The sequence below is a fragment of the Bos taurus genome, chromosome 2 (genome assembly GCF_002263795.3).
Source record: "Bos taurus isolate L1 Dominette 01449 registration number 42190680 breed Hereford chromosome 2, ARS-UCD2.0, whole genome shotgun sequence".
NCBI lineage: Eukaryota > Metazoa > Chordata > Mammalia > Artiodactyla > Bovidae > Bos > Bos taurus.
This window is the reverse complement of record NC_037329.1, coordinates 124,786,639-124,800,536: the sequence shown is the minus strand read 5'-3', so window position 1 is coordinate 124,800,536 and position 13,898 is coordinate 124,786,639. Positions and strand designations below refer to the sequence as shown.

The following is a 13,898-nucleotide window of genomic DNA, read 5'->3' as shown; positions in this document are numbered from 1 at the left end:
TCAAGTCCTGCTGGCTCTGTGATCTTGAATCAATCTCTGTCTCAGCCTCAGTCTCCTCATCTGTAAAAGGAACACAATAATGGTACCCTCCTCACATCGGGGGTTGTGAAGAGTACATGAGGTAATCCACACTCACAGAGGGGCTGGGAATCATGTCTGGAATGTAATAAGCACTTAAGAAGTGCCAGCTGGTATTATTTTTAATACTCCAACTGGCACCACCCACCTGCCTTTCAGAACAGAGCCCAGTCGTTGTCCATCAGTTGCTCAGTCATGTCTGACTCTGTGACCCCATGGACTGCAGCACGCCAGGCTTTCCTGCTCTTCACCATCTCCTGGAGCTTGCTCAAACTCCTGTCCATTGAGTTGATGATGCCATCCAACCATCTCATCTTCTGTCGTCCCCTTCTCCTCCTGCCTTCAATCTTTCCCAGCATCAGGGTCTTTTCTAGTGAATTGGCTCTTTGAATCAGGTGGCCAAAGTATTAGAGCTTCAGCTTCAGCATCAGTCCTTCCAATGAATAGCTACAGTTAAGACCCTCTCTGGGCCTAAGTCTCCCCATCTGTAGCTACACTTATTATTTGGGGCTATCCTGTGTGGCATGGAGGATCTTAGTTCCCCAACCAGGGATTGAACCTGCGCCTCCTGCAATGGAAGCTTGGAGTCTTAACCGCTGGGCCACCAGGTAAGTCCCAGGAGCTACACTTAATGAGCATGTGCTGTCTACCAGGCACTTGGCATGGGCACTGTTATGCCTGGTAGAGCCTAAGTTCCCTCAGCTGGCAGTGAGCTTCCTGCCCAGGGCCAGGGACATAATCAGTCAGTTCAGTCACTCAGTCATGTCCGACTCTTTGCAACCCCATGAATCGCAGCACGCCAGGCCTCCCTGTCCATCACCAACTCCCGGACTTCACTCAGACTCAAGTCCATCGAGTCAGTGATGCCATCCAGCCATCTCATCCTCTGTCATCCCCTTCTCCTCCTGCCCCCAATCCCTCCCAGCATCAGAGTCTTTTCCAAAGAGTCAACTCTTCCCATGAGGTGGCCAAAGTACTGGAGTTTCAGCTTTAGCATCATTCCTTCCAAAGAAATCCCAGGGCTGATCTCCTTCAGAATGGACTGGTCGGATCCCCTTGTCTTCTCCAACACCACAGTTCAAAAGCATCAATTCTTTGGTGCTCAGCCTTTTTCACAGTCCAACTCTCACATCCATACATGACCACTGGAAAAACCATAGCCTTGACTAGATGGACCTTTGTTGGCAAAGTAGTGTCTCTGCTTTTCAAAATGCTATCTAGGTTGGTCATAACTTTCCTTCCAAGGAGTAAGCGTCTTTTAATTTCATGGCTGCAGTCACCATCTGCAGTGATTTTTGAGCCCCCAAAAATAAAGTCTGACTCTGTTGCCCCATCTATTTGCCATGAAGTGATGGGACCAGATGCCATGATCTTCATTTTCTGAATGTTGAACTTTAAGCCAACTTTTTCACTCTCCTCTTTCACTTTCATCAAGAAGCTTTTTAGTTCCTCTTCACTTTCTGCCATAAGGGTGGTGTCATCATAGGCACGCCCAAAACCTTGCTCTTCACTGTCTTTTATTTAATTATTTTATTTATTCATTTTAATTTTTAAAATTATTATAAAAATATACTTAACATAAAATTTGCCATGTTTAAGTGTACAGTTCAGAAGCATTAAGTACATTCATGTCATTGTTTATTATCACCAACAACCATTCCTAGAACTTTTGCACCATCCTCAACTGAAATTCTGCACCCATTATATATACTAGCTTCTCAAATACTCCCTTTACCCCGGTCCCTGGTAATCACTATTCCATTTTCTGTCTCTGTGATTTTGATGATTTTATTTACTCCAAATAAGTCAACAGAGCTTGGACTTTGGACAGACCCATGGGAGTGGCAGCTCTGCAACTTCTTGTACTTGTAACCTGAGGTTGTGCCCCTTAATTTCACTGAGCCTGTGTTTTGCCTCTTCTGAGAAAAGGGGATATCACTCCCTACCTGGAAAGGAAATTCCCTACCTGGAATCTTATCTATGGAAAAACTTCTAGTACACTGCAGACACAGAGGAAGGGCTCAAGAAATGTTAGTTTCTTTTCCCTTCAATCCTGTCAGCAGCTAGTCTCAGGAAATCATCTTGGTTAGGCCATAGCACAGACTGAAGTCAAGAGCCCAGATTCTGGTTCTACTGCGTACCAACTATGTGACCTTGGTTTTCCTATTATAAAATGGGGACCCTACTAGTACCTTCCAAGTACATTAATACCAAGTGTTTAAAATGGGCTGGCACTTAGTAAACTTTAGCTGTTGTTATTCATGCTGCTGCTGTTGTTACTGGGCTTGGAACGGACATAGTCAAGAGCCAGCAGAGCTGTGGTTTTTCCACCTGGCTGTTCCCTAGAGTCATTGAAGGCCATTTTAGAAAATATTCATGGCCAGACTCCACCCTCACAGATTCCAGTCGAATTCGTCTGGGATGGGGCTCTGGTAGGGGTATTTTATAAGACCACCCTGAGTGATTTTATGTGCGACCAGGGATAGAAGTTCCACAAAAGTGGGATAACTAGGAGCATGGGCTCTGGAATCAACTACCTAAGTTCAAATACAAGCTAGCCAATAAATAGATGTATGAATGTAAGAAAGTGGTGTTTTGTTTTTTTTTTTTTTTTTTTTTTTCTTTTTTTAGGTGTGTAGCTTGCATAAAATCTTAGTTTGAACTAGGGATTGAACCTGGGCCCTTGGCAGTGAAAACTAAGTCCTAATGATTGGACCACCAGGGAATTCCCTGAATGTGGGAAAGTTCTTAACCTCTCACGTTACATTGGGTTAATAACAGGACCTTGGAGGCTATACAGATCTAACATGCTTAGAGCAAGCTCTCAGCAGGCCTGACACCACTACCCCTGAGATTCCCTTCTGTTTTCAAACCATGCAGCCATGGTGGGCCTATGTCCAGCTCACACCTACAATCTAACCAGGGGGGCCTAAGTGCCTTGACCATCCCAGATAGGGTCCTCTCCTCACCTTGGCAGCTTCCCCCAGTTATGTTTGGCCCTTCTACTGTTTGGCTTTTTTATTCAATCAAAATGAACAAAATTATCTCCCAAACAAAATTGTCTGCCTAGAAATCAGAGAGACCTGAGAATGCTATAGGGAAGGATAGAGCCAGACTGGCCATTCAAGTATGTCTCATATTTAAAAGAAGAAGGGAAGGAAAGGAGATGTGGTGGGGTGGGGAGGGGTGGGGGAGAAGGAGAAGAAAAATTATCCTCTTCAATGCTTAGGAAACAGTGTTTAAGGGAAAAAGAAGTATAACATGGATTGCATGTTCAAGACATTTCTTCATGATAAGGAAAAAATGCATAGAAAACAGATTGGAAGGAAATATATTCCAGGTTAAATAAGTGGGTTTTTCCCCCTGCTTCTCCATCCTTTTATTTATTTATTTTGACCATACTAGGTCTTTTTTGCTGAGCTCAGCCTTTCTCTAGTTGCAGCAAGTGGGGGCTACTCTCTAGTTTCGGTGCTTGGGCTTCTCATTGCAGTGGCTTCTCTTGTTGCAGAGCACTGGCTCCAGAGCCCACAGGCTTCAGTAGTTCAGGTGTGTGGGCTCAGTAGTTGTGGTGCATGGGCTTAGTTGCCCCAAGGCATATGGGAATCTTTCCAGACCAGGGATCGAAACTGGCAGGCAAATTCTTAACCACTGAACCACCAGGGAAGTCCCTCTCCATCCTATTAAGTATTTTACAATTTCCTGCAGTGAAAAGGGATTACAGGAAAAATAAGTGAAAAAATAAAAAAGGAAGACCTTCACATGACTTTTTCTCCTGTTAATTTATCATTATTATTTATATCTTGGCCCCACAGAGACTTGCAGGATCTTAGTTCCTTGACCAGAGGTGGAACCTGGGGCCCCTGTAGTGGAAGTTCAGAGTCCTAACCACTGGACCACCAGGGAAGTCCCTCTCCTCCTAAAATAATCACCTTGGTCCTTTATATCTTAGTTTCTCCTTTTTGTTAAAAATTTTGGTTGCTGTTGTACAGCAGAAACGAACACTACATTGTAAACCAATCACACTCCAATAAAAAATAATAAATAAAAAAGTATATATATACAACAGATGAAGAAAAGATGAATAAAGGCTAGAGATATGCCGTACAACATTGTGCCTACAGATAACAATACTGTATTGCACACCTAAAAAACTGTTAGGAGAGAAGATCTCATGTTAAGTGTTCTTACTACAATAAAAAAAAACATGAGTCAAAAAAATATTTTTTGGTCAAAAAATATTGTCTCTACTCACTGTTTCTGCTAATTCTCCTCCCACTTACCATTTGAGCCACTAGAATCTGGCCTCCTTCCTAACCTCAGAGGTGACCCCATCCTTGAAGGATCAGCAACGACCTCTTAGTTGCCACATCCAGTGACCTTTTTTTTCCTTGCCTGAGCTCTCTGCAATATCTGGCATGGCTAGTGCAATCCCCTTCTTCTGGAAGCTCCCTGCCTGCTCTCTGGGCTTCGCTTTCCTCTGTCCAGGGAGCTAATCACTCTGACCACTTTCAGTTGGTTCCTTTAGTTTCTTCAGGGCTTAATGTTGCCCAGGTTTGGGCCTCTAGGTTCCTTCCTCCTTCCCTGCACACTCTCCTCAGGTGACCTATTTACTTTTGGCCTCTACAGTCCATCTAATTGACAAGTCCTCAAATCTAGCCCTGGATTCTTGCCTGAGGACAAGTCAATCCAACTTCCTCCTGGAGGCTTTCATTTAGATGCCCCTCAAATATCACAGACTGAAGAAGCCCAAGTGGACTCACCATTTCCACTTTCTCTCAATCCCAACTCTTCCTACTTCATTCTTTTACTTGGGGAATAGCCTCGTCCCTTTCTCTCATTCATCACATTCGCTTGATCACTAAGACTTGCTGTTCCGATTGGAACTGTGTCCAGAGCCATGAACTCTGCCCTGCACGAGGCCTATCTCTCTCTCTGTGGGGAGGATCCTAGTAAGATGATCCTAGTCTCCCTCACATAAGTTTCCTTGTCCTGGTCTTTCTCCTCTCCAGTCTATATCTTATCATTTTTTCTGATTATTCAGTCATTTAATCAAAAAACATTTGCCATGTACCATACTCAATGGATTGATACAAAATAGGTCAAGAAATAATCCAGAGGGTTTCATGTTGTGGAGACTGCTCTGCAAATCAGCTGGAGGTTGGGAGACAATAACTAGGACATGGATATAGGTGCTCTCTCAGATGTGGTGCCCTGAAGAGTCTTCCAAATGAACCTGACCAGTGCCCTGACGGAAAGGGAGAAGACTGTGGCTGGGGATCCGGCTTTAAGGTTGGGAGCCAGGGAAGGCCTGTGAGGAATGAAAGATGAGTGAACCCTGAAAACCTGAGAGAAGAGCTTCCCAGGGAGAGAGAAGAGCTGGTGACAAGGGCCTGTGCGGGGGTTCCAGGCACACACAGGGTGTCCGGAGCACAGGAGCGAAGGCAGAGGAGGGCAGGAAGAAGGTCACACATGGTGGTCCTAGTGAGGGGTCTGGGTTTTTATTCTAAGTGCAATGGGAAGCAACTAAAGGGTTTTAAACACAGAAATCACCTACTTTGTTTCTTTAAAAGATTACTCTCTCTAGGTACCTAGGATAGATAACATTTAGAAGGTGGGTGGACAGGGTTGCTGAGTACTAGGAATTACTTCAGTGATCTAGGTAAGTCCTGCGGGCTGGGGCTGGGTGTTAGCAGTACAGCCAGAGAGGACTTAAATCTCCAGTGGGTCCCCACTCCTTGTAGAATACCCCTTTACTCTTTATGAGGACCATTTGGTTCTGAGCCTCCCTCTTCACACTCACTTGTTCTTTTTGGAATGTTCTGCCTTACTTTTTCCCTTTGATGAACTCCTGCTGCTGCTAAGTCACTTCAGTCGTGTCCGACTCTGTGTGACCCCATAGATGGCAGCCCACCAGGCTCCCCCGTCCCTGGGATTCTCCAGGCAAGAACACTGGAGTGGGCTGCCATTTCCTTCTCCATTGCATGAAAGTGAAAAGTGAAAGTGAAGTCGCTCAGTCATGACCGACTTTTAGCGACCCCATGGACTGCAGCCCACCAGGCTCCTCCATCCATGGGATTCTCCAGGCAAAGTACTGGAGTGGGGTGCCATTGCCTTCTCCTTGATGAACTCCTAGTCATCCTTTAAGACCAGGTGCAAATGCCCCCTCATCTGTGAAGCCTTTCAGGAATCCTCCAGGGAGAGTCCTTTGCACTTTTTCAGTGCTTTGTTTGTATCTCTACCATAACACCTATCACACTGTACTGCTTCGTATGTTTACAATTCTGTCTCTGAAGAAGGTAGACTGAGAGCTTCTGGAAGACAGGGACAGGGTTTTGGTAAACGTTCCATGAGTGCACGATGCATAATCAAAAGATATAGATGAAAAAAATATATAGATGGTATCACTATGAAATAGTTCACAAAGGTCAAGAGTCCAGTCATGAGCAGTCCCTATTATATTCAGAATCATCTGCTAATGTGTAAATTCTTGATCATAAGAATAGATAGGAATGTGGATACTAAACCTCCTCATTTGATCCTGCAAACAGCCCTGAGAGATGGGCACAGTGAGAAAACTATCTCAGTTTTACAGGTGAGGAAATCAAGGCACAAAGGAGATGTGACTTGGCCAAGATCCCTGAGCTTTGATCAGTTCAGTTCAGTTGCTCAGTCGTGTCTGACTATTTGTGACCCCATGGACTGCAGCACACCAGGCCTTCCTGTACATCACCAACTCCCGGAGTTTACTTAAACTCATGTCCATCGAGTTGGTGATGCCATCCCGCCATCTCATCCTCTGTCATCCCCTTCTCCTCCTGCCTTCAATGTTTCCCAGCATTAGGGTCTTTTCAAATGACTCAGTTCTCCGCATCAGGTGGCCGAAGTATTGGAGTTTCAGCTTCAGCATCACTCCTTCCAATGAATATTCAGGACTGATTTCCTTTAAGATGGACTGGTTGGATCTCCTTGCAGTCCAAGGGACTGACTCTCAAGAGTCTTCTCCAGCACCACAGTTCAAAAGCATCAATTCTTCAGCACTTGGCTTTCTTTATAGTCCAACTCTCACATCTATACATGACAACTGGAAAAACCATAGCCTTGACTAGATGGACCATTTTTGGCAAGGAAATGTCTCTGCTTTTAAATATGCTGTCTAGGTTGGTCACAACTTTTCTTCCAAGGAGTAAGCTTTTTTTAATTTCATGGCTGCAGTTACCATCTGCAGTGATGAGCTTTGATAACCAAGCCTAGAATCCAGGTTCTCTGGCCCCCAAATCCTTTTCTATTGTTTGACTCCTGGGCTGCCTCGCCTGTTCTTGAATCAAGAGACTGTAAAACTTGTTACTTCCTCATGACAGAGAACAGAGATGTGAGTCATAAGAGCAGGCAAGATGGGGAAGCAACTCTCTCCCCCCACTCAAAAAAGTGCCTGTATACCACCACCTCATTCATTCTTAATAAAGGTAGCGACCATCTGAGTGCTTCACTCCGCAGAAAGAAGGACCTGAGTTTGCATCCTGGCTATACTACTTACAAGTTTGGTGACCTTGAGGGGTTCATTAATTTCTCTTGGCCTCCTGGGTTTTATCTGTAAAACGGGAGTGAAAAGAAGCTACTTAGTAGAGTTGCCAAGAGGATTATATGAGATAAAGGAATCTTCTTTAAGGCCCGGCCAAACAAAGGTCTTCATTTTTTTTTTAGCTATTTTTATTTATCAGAACAGATCTTAGTTCCCTGACCAGGATCAAACCTCTTCCCCCGCCTTGGAAGCAAGGAGTTTTAACTAGTGGACCTCTAGGGAAATTCCCACAAAGGTCTTAATATTTGCTAATTATTACGACTGGCCCCAGGAACTTTTCTAAGCATTTTCAAGTATCACTTCTTTAAACGCTAATAACAACCTATGTCCTAGACGAAATAGGGGCTTAAAGCTGTCAAGTAACCCCCAAAGAATTTATGGGTTCTGACTGGAATCCAGAACCAACTCGCAGCCAGAAAAGACTTGGCAAACATGCATGTGTCAGAGAGGGCAAAGGAGTTTGCTTACAGACTCTATACTCAACCAGATCTTTTGATTCCGAATTGGTAGTTGGATCATCACTTTTGAAAGTCTGGTAAATGTAAGCTTCATAAACCGGATCTGAGGAGTGACGAGGGGCACGCAGAGTTCTCCAAAGGGAGTCCTGCCTTTGTTCCCGATTGCGGATGAGATGTCTTTAATTTAGACCACGTTTTCCTCATCCATGAAGTGGGGTTAGAAGAGTTATTAGGGTCCCTGGCGTCCCTCCCAACACTTTATTTTCCAAAGCGGGAGCTACTTGTTCTGATAAAGGCCCCAAACTCTCCGGCTGAAGTTCATCCTCCTCGGGCTGGCAATAGGGACGCGTCCCCTTTAAGGCTCCAGCTCGCCGGCGGCGGCGGCCGGAAGTGTTGAAGCCGGGCCTGGCGGCGGCGGTGGCGGTAGCGGCCGTGGCGGCCTCTGCGCATGCTCCGTCGCCCGCCCGCCCTGGCCGCTCGCCGCCCGCCCGCCCGACGGAGACGGTGAGGAGGGGGAGGGGTGGGCGCTCGGGCGCGGGCGCGGGGCGGGGGGGCGGGCGCGGGGGCCGCGCGGCGGCCGGCGAGGGCGGGCGGGCGCGCAGGGGGCGGGGGGCTGCTGCCTCCGCGGGCGCCTCCCCACGCCCTGTGCGTGCCGCCGCCGCCGCCGGGGAGCGAGCGGACGTCGCGGCGCCGCGGGGGGGTGGGGGGACGCTGCCGCTGGGTCCGCCTGAGCAGCCGGGCCGCCCCCAGCGCGGCCGGCCGCGCCGCTCGGGTTCGGCCCCCGGCCGAGAGCGGCGGGGGGCCGGCGAGCCTGGCACTGGGGGGCCCCGGCGCCCCCGGACTGAAGGGCCCGGAAGTCCTCTGCCGAGGGACCAGGAAGGGCCGGAGCGACTCCGGATTGAGAGGCCCTGACATCTAGGACCCCGGGGAGGGGTCTGGGGATCCAGGGGGTATCCCTAAAGGCGGGATCCAGGGAGCACCAGGCCCTTTGATGAGGAGCTGGGGATGAGGCCTGGGTCGCGCTCGGGCTACCGGGTAGTGGTGATAGGAGGGGGCGGCGAAGAGTGAAGGAAGCCCGCTGTCTGCCCGGGAGGACCTCTCGGAGCCTTGGGATGGGGAGCCAGGGCAGAGAGTGGGTTCTGCTGAGGAAAAGAGTGTCCAAGCTTCACCCGGGGGCGCCTAGAGGCCTCGGCCATTCAGTCCAGGGGAAAAGAGGCAGGTGCTTCCCTGAAGGCACAGTGACAGGTCCGGTAAGCAGGGGACAAGGAAGAAGAGCTCCAAGGGAAAGTGAGCAGGCCTCTACCTTCCCCTAGATGAGGGGGCGGTAGGAAGACACCTCAGAGCCTCCAGAGGAAGGAATGAGAAGGGTCCAGATCTGTGAGGGAATAAAAGAGAGCTTGGAGTACCTCATATAGGTAGAGAGCAGGGTGATGTGGCCTGTCGCGGATGGGGAAACCTGAGTTTTTGAGGACCGGAGAGAAGATGATTGTTGGAAAGAAGGCTAGCATATCCCTGCTTTCTAAAACGACGGGGGAATTGGCCTGGTGTTTCCTAATTGAGGGGCAGGAGAGTTGAGAGCAGACTCTTGAGGGTCCTGGAGTGTGATCCATCCAGACTAAGACACTTCAAGTCTTGATCATGGGAAGTCTTGGCTGTCTGAGGAGGAGGAGGAGGCATTCTCTCAAGATGAGAGAAATTCAAAAACACTTCCTAACAGACACAAACAGGGGCCTTAACTCGTGTTTATTTAGGAGAACCAAGAAGTGGCATTTTCCTCCTTAACCTGGAGGATTAAGGAAAGAGAGGATCAGCTAATTTTAGTCTCACAGGATTCTTTTCTCTCTCTTTGCTTATGGAACGTTTGGGGGACTTTTTCATTAAATTGTTGGACTGACCTAACTTGTCAGCCTTTTATCAATTATGTGTATTTAATCTCTATTGACTTGACTTTTTTCATTAGTTACCTGTTAGTTGCTTACTCGTGTTTACAGCAAACATATTGAATAGCCAACTTGTACTCAGCTTCATGGAGTTAGTTTGGACTGTGTTTTGTTCTTGTCCTAAGAAGAAATCTCCTCAACTGTAGTATGTTGACCCTTCAAAAAACCCTTTTTGCAATTGCTTCTCCAAACACCTACAGAGTGGTCACTATTAAGTGATTCATCCGAAACTTCATTTGCTCTGGCTTTTTACCTCAGTGATCTTGTGTAGTAATCTGTTGGCTTCATTACATCTGGTAGCACCCTGGATCACCTAGTAAATACATGAAACAGAATAAAGAAGGAAAAAAATCAAGGAGTTTTGACCTCATGTAATAATAAAGTTTTTAAGTTGGAAATTTCTTAGAATAGGCTACATAGTCTACCAGAATTTAAGTATGAAACAAATACATTTTGGAGTTAGAACATTTCAGGATATATGGTATTTCTATGACTCCCTCTCAGCTACCAACTGTCATGTTCCTATGATCATGGACACTTGTGCTTACATCTTGCCATGTGTTTTAAACTTTTCAGAACACAAAAATGAATTTAATCCAGAGTAGGTCAGGTATCATTGATTTAATTTTTTGATAGTTTACGTGAGTAGTCATGTAGTTACTTTCAAGGTGTCTTGTCTTTGAAAATAACTACAAATAATTCTTCCTTTTCCAGAAGTTTGACATATTTCCCTTATGTGTGTTCTCTAGAATTACAGAATGTTGTGTGATTCCACAATGAATACTCCAAGGTCCCATCCATAAAATACCCAAAGGAGCAACTTACTCATCTTCCCTTAGTTTTTGTTGCTATAAACAAGAGCCACTTTTCAATTTACACTCAGTTCAAAGAAATGACCTTCCAATTAGCCAGTGTAGTCTGTAGAGCTGGTTAGGGTTTCTTGCTCAGAATATGGTATTTAGGATAGTAAGAGTTATTCAACCCAAACTTGCTTCTCTGAGGAATGTAAGAATTGCCATGTGGGATCAGACCTGTGTCTCTGACTGACAATGAGAGACTTATTGTGGATGATTATAATTATCTTTTCTGGTAAACTCTCAGAAGGTTAGAGAAACAGCCATAATATTGCTTTTGAGTTCCAAGGTGTGGGAGGGGTAAGAAGTAAAATATGAGTTCTTATTGAGGAAAGTATTAATCAAGAAGTTAGTCAACCACTTATTCAGAGTATTGTAGAGAGAGAGGACTCAACCTTAGGGTAGAAAGTTGAACTAGAAGCATCCTTCTAATTTTGCTTTTCTAACCCATTAATTTACCTATGCTGTTAATTTAACATTTAAACCATTTTTTTGAAGTAATAAATTATCTACGATTGTTATATGCTAAAGTATTACATCTTTTAAATTCATTGCATATGTAACAGGATAGTGCTTGACAATAAGTAAGTGTCTGACAAATGTTAGCTGTGATTATTTCAATTCATCCTACATTTTTATGGTTCAGACTTTAAAGATATTGGTCGGTTCACTTATTCTAGGATTTGATGGCATTTTATACTTCATCATATCCCTTTTGGCATTTTCTAGACTCAAAGGTCCTAATCATTTAGGTTCTGTTTCTGGCAGCCAGCCAAACTGGTCCATTGATTCCGCATCCCCCCCACTCCAGTTTTAAACTTTTAATTTACAGAAGTTCAGATTGTATATTCTAGTATCTTGTAATTACTTTTTTCCTCTACTGTATGAGAGTGTCACATATCTCTTTCCCTTCTGTAGTTCCTTAAGAACAGATACCATCCCTTTTCATATCTAAGGAGCCTGTGTCCGATGTGATTTCTCCCCATCATTACGGCCAGTTCAAGCTTTCTAAGCAAATTTATATCTCCTAAATTAAAGAAGTAGAAAGTTCTAGAAGTCTTTTAGGGTAAAGTGAGTCACTGATTGCATGAAAATTTATTACATACCTGCTGTGTACCAGATTTCCTTAGAAAGTTTTAGGTAGGCCGTTTTGTAAATAGAAGTCTGATATTTGAAAACTATTGCACTTGTGGCCCTGGGCACTGAGCTAGCATAGGGAAGCCTGTTAAAAGAAGTAAAGCTAGCTTTTCTCTCCCAGGATGCAGTCTGGTGAGGAGAGACTGACAGAGTGGGCTGATGGTTGTGACAGGGATGCTCCAGGCGCTGAGGAGGCAAAAAGACCCCCTCAAATCTAGTCAAGGAAGTCACAGATGGCCTCTCTGAAGAAGTGATGTTTTAAATGTCACAAAAGTATAGCAGTGACTTGCCAAAAAGGGCAGAAAAAAAGAATTCCAGGTAGAGCAAGTAAGTGTGAAGGCTCAGGTGAGGAAATATGGCATGTTTGAGAATTTGGAAAAATGCAATGGCAGGAGCCCACAATGTGAGAGGAAGCACTGTGGGAAGTGAGGCCAGCAGGGTGGGCAGGGGACAGATTTGGTGGGTTTTGTAAGCCAGGGTGTTTGCACCGTAATAGCAGCAGAGGGAATGCCCTGAAGAGTTTTTTAAGTGGGGGAAATGGCCTTTAGTTAGATCATTTTGTCTGTTATCTAATGAGTTGGAGATCCGACCAGAGGTTAGGATACTGATGAGAAGCAGCTGGAAAAATCCAGGTAACAGTGTGGTGGTTCAGCGTATGATGATGGCAGCACAGATGGAGAGAGGAGGATGGTTAAAAGAGATATATAGGTGATAAAATGGCTAGGATTTATTTGGTGGTTGGTTGAATTTAGAAAGAGAAGAAAGAGGAGTCAAAAATAGCTCCTTAGTTTTTGGCTTGAGAAAATGGATGGAGGGTAGTGCCATTTACTGAGGCAGGGAACCTAGGGGCAGGTTTGAGAGGGAACATGCTTTCAGTTTAAGATGCCTAAGATATTTTAAGAGGTTTTTAGATATAGGAAGTGTTGAATCCAGGAAAAAGTTTGAATGTGAGAATCATAAAGGGCAGGTCTAAGTCATATGTGAGGAATTTTAACTTGGTCAAACACAAACAAAAATTGATTGAACTGCTGTATGTCAGTGGCTACAGTGAACAAGGCTGTAGGAGACAAGATTTTTAGAGAAGCAGCACCTGTCTTCACAGTGTGGTCATGGAGGCAGATGTATGTTCAGTTACCTGCTGTACAAGGTACAGTGCTATTAAACTAGGGGAGGGCGGCAAGCAAGTATTGGGGGCCTACAGGAAAGAAAATGGGGAGCTAGAGGCTTTGTGGAGGAGTGAACTTTGAACTGGGCCTTGAAGGGAGAAGGTGATGAGGGAGAAAGGAGTTTGGGGCTTACAGAATAACAAACGTACAGAAACCTATACATGTTACATGTCCAGAATTTAGTGAGAGATTGATGTGGCTGGATTTTAAGATTCTTGGGGTATTATAGTTGCAAATAAAACTGGAAAATTTGGGGAGCCAAATGAGGGAGACTTTGAGTGCTATGTTAAATATGTGTATTATAGGCAAACAATTGCTGTGGCAGAGCTGAAATGTGGATTTGGTCATCTTGAGTACCAAATACATATCCATTGTGTGTCTAGGCACAGTTCATTGCAGTCCTAATCATCTTCAAGTACTCAAATATCTCAGTCAACACAGTACTCTTATCTATATTCTCTTACATGACCCTCTCCTTTCTTTTCAGCTGTGAAGACTAACAGCTGCAGAATAACTTAGGACCCTCTGAGTTTTCATAAAGATGGAAATAATGCTTTGAGTTACTTTAGAGTCAAAGATCTTTTGGTACTGGACAGTAGTTCCCCCAACAGCTCTGCAAGTGAAGTGTCAGGCAAGATCCTATCTCCATTCAGTTTGAGGCAAAGAGGTATTAAGATGTTCCTGGA

At 45.1% G+C, this 13,898-nt stretch overlaps 1 protein-coding gene and 1 long non-coding RNA gene across 5 annotated transcripts in view; one reads left to right on the top strand and one right to left on the bottom strand.

The window, feature by feature from the left end:
• Nucleotides 1-2,671: 2,671 nt before the first annotated feature.
• Nucleotides 2,672-8,506, bottom strand: LOC132343445 (uncharacterized). The gene is made up of 2 exons (XR_009492260.1): nt 8,126-8,506; nt 2,672-7,666 (listed from the first exon to the last, which is right to left on the bottom strand). It is a non-coding gene; the product is annotated as an uncharacterized lncRNA (long non-coding RNA).
• A 23-nt stretch (nt 8,507-8,529) lies between these two features.
• The window catches only part of GMEB1 (glucocorticoid modulatory element binding protein 1), a 35,374-nt gene continuing 30,005 nt past the window's right edge, over nt 8,530-13,898 (top strand). The window contains exon 1 of one of the 4 annotated variants that reach the window (XM_024977088.2): nt 8,530-8,619. The gene's annotated coding sequence lies outside the window, so the exon portion shown is untranslated. Of the gene's footprint in view, nt 8,620-8,838; nt 13,880-13,898 lie in introns of those variants that run through there. The other 3 variants (XM_010802593.4, XM_010802592.4, XM_010802591.4) reach the window with 3 other exon arrangements.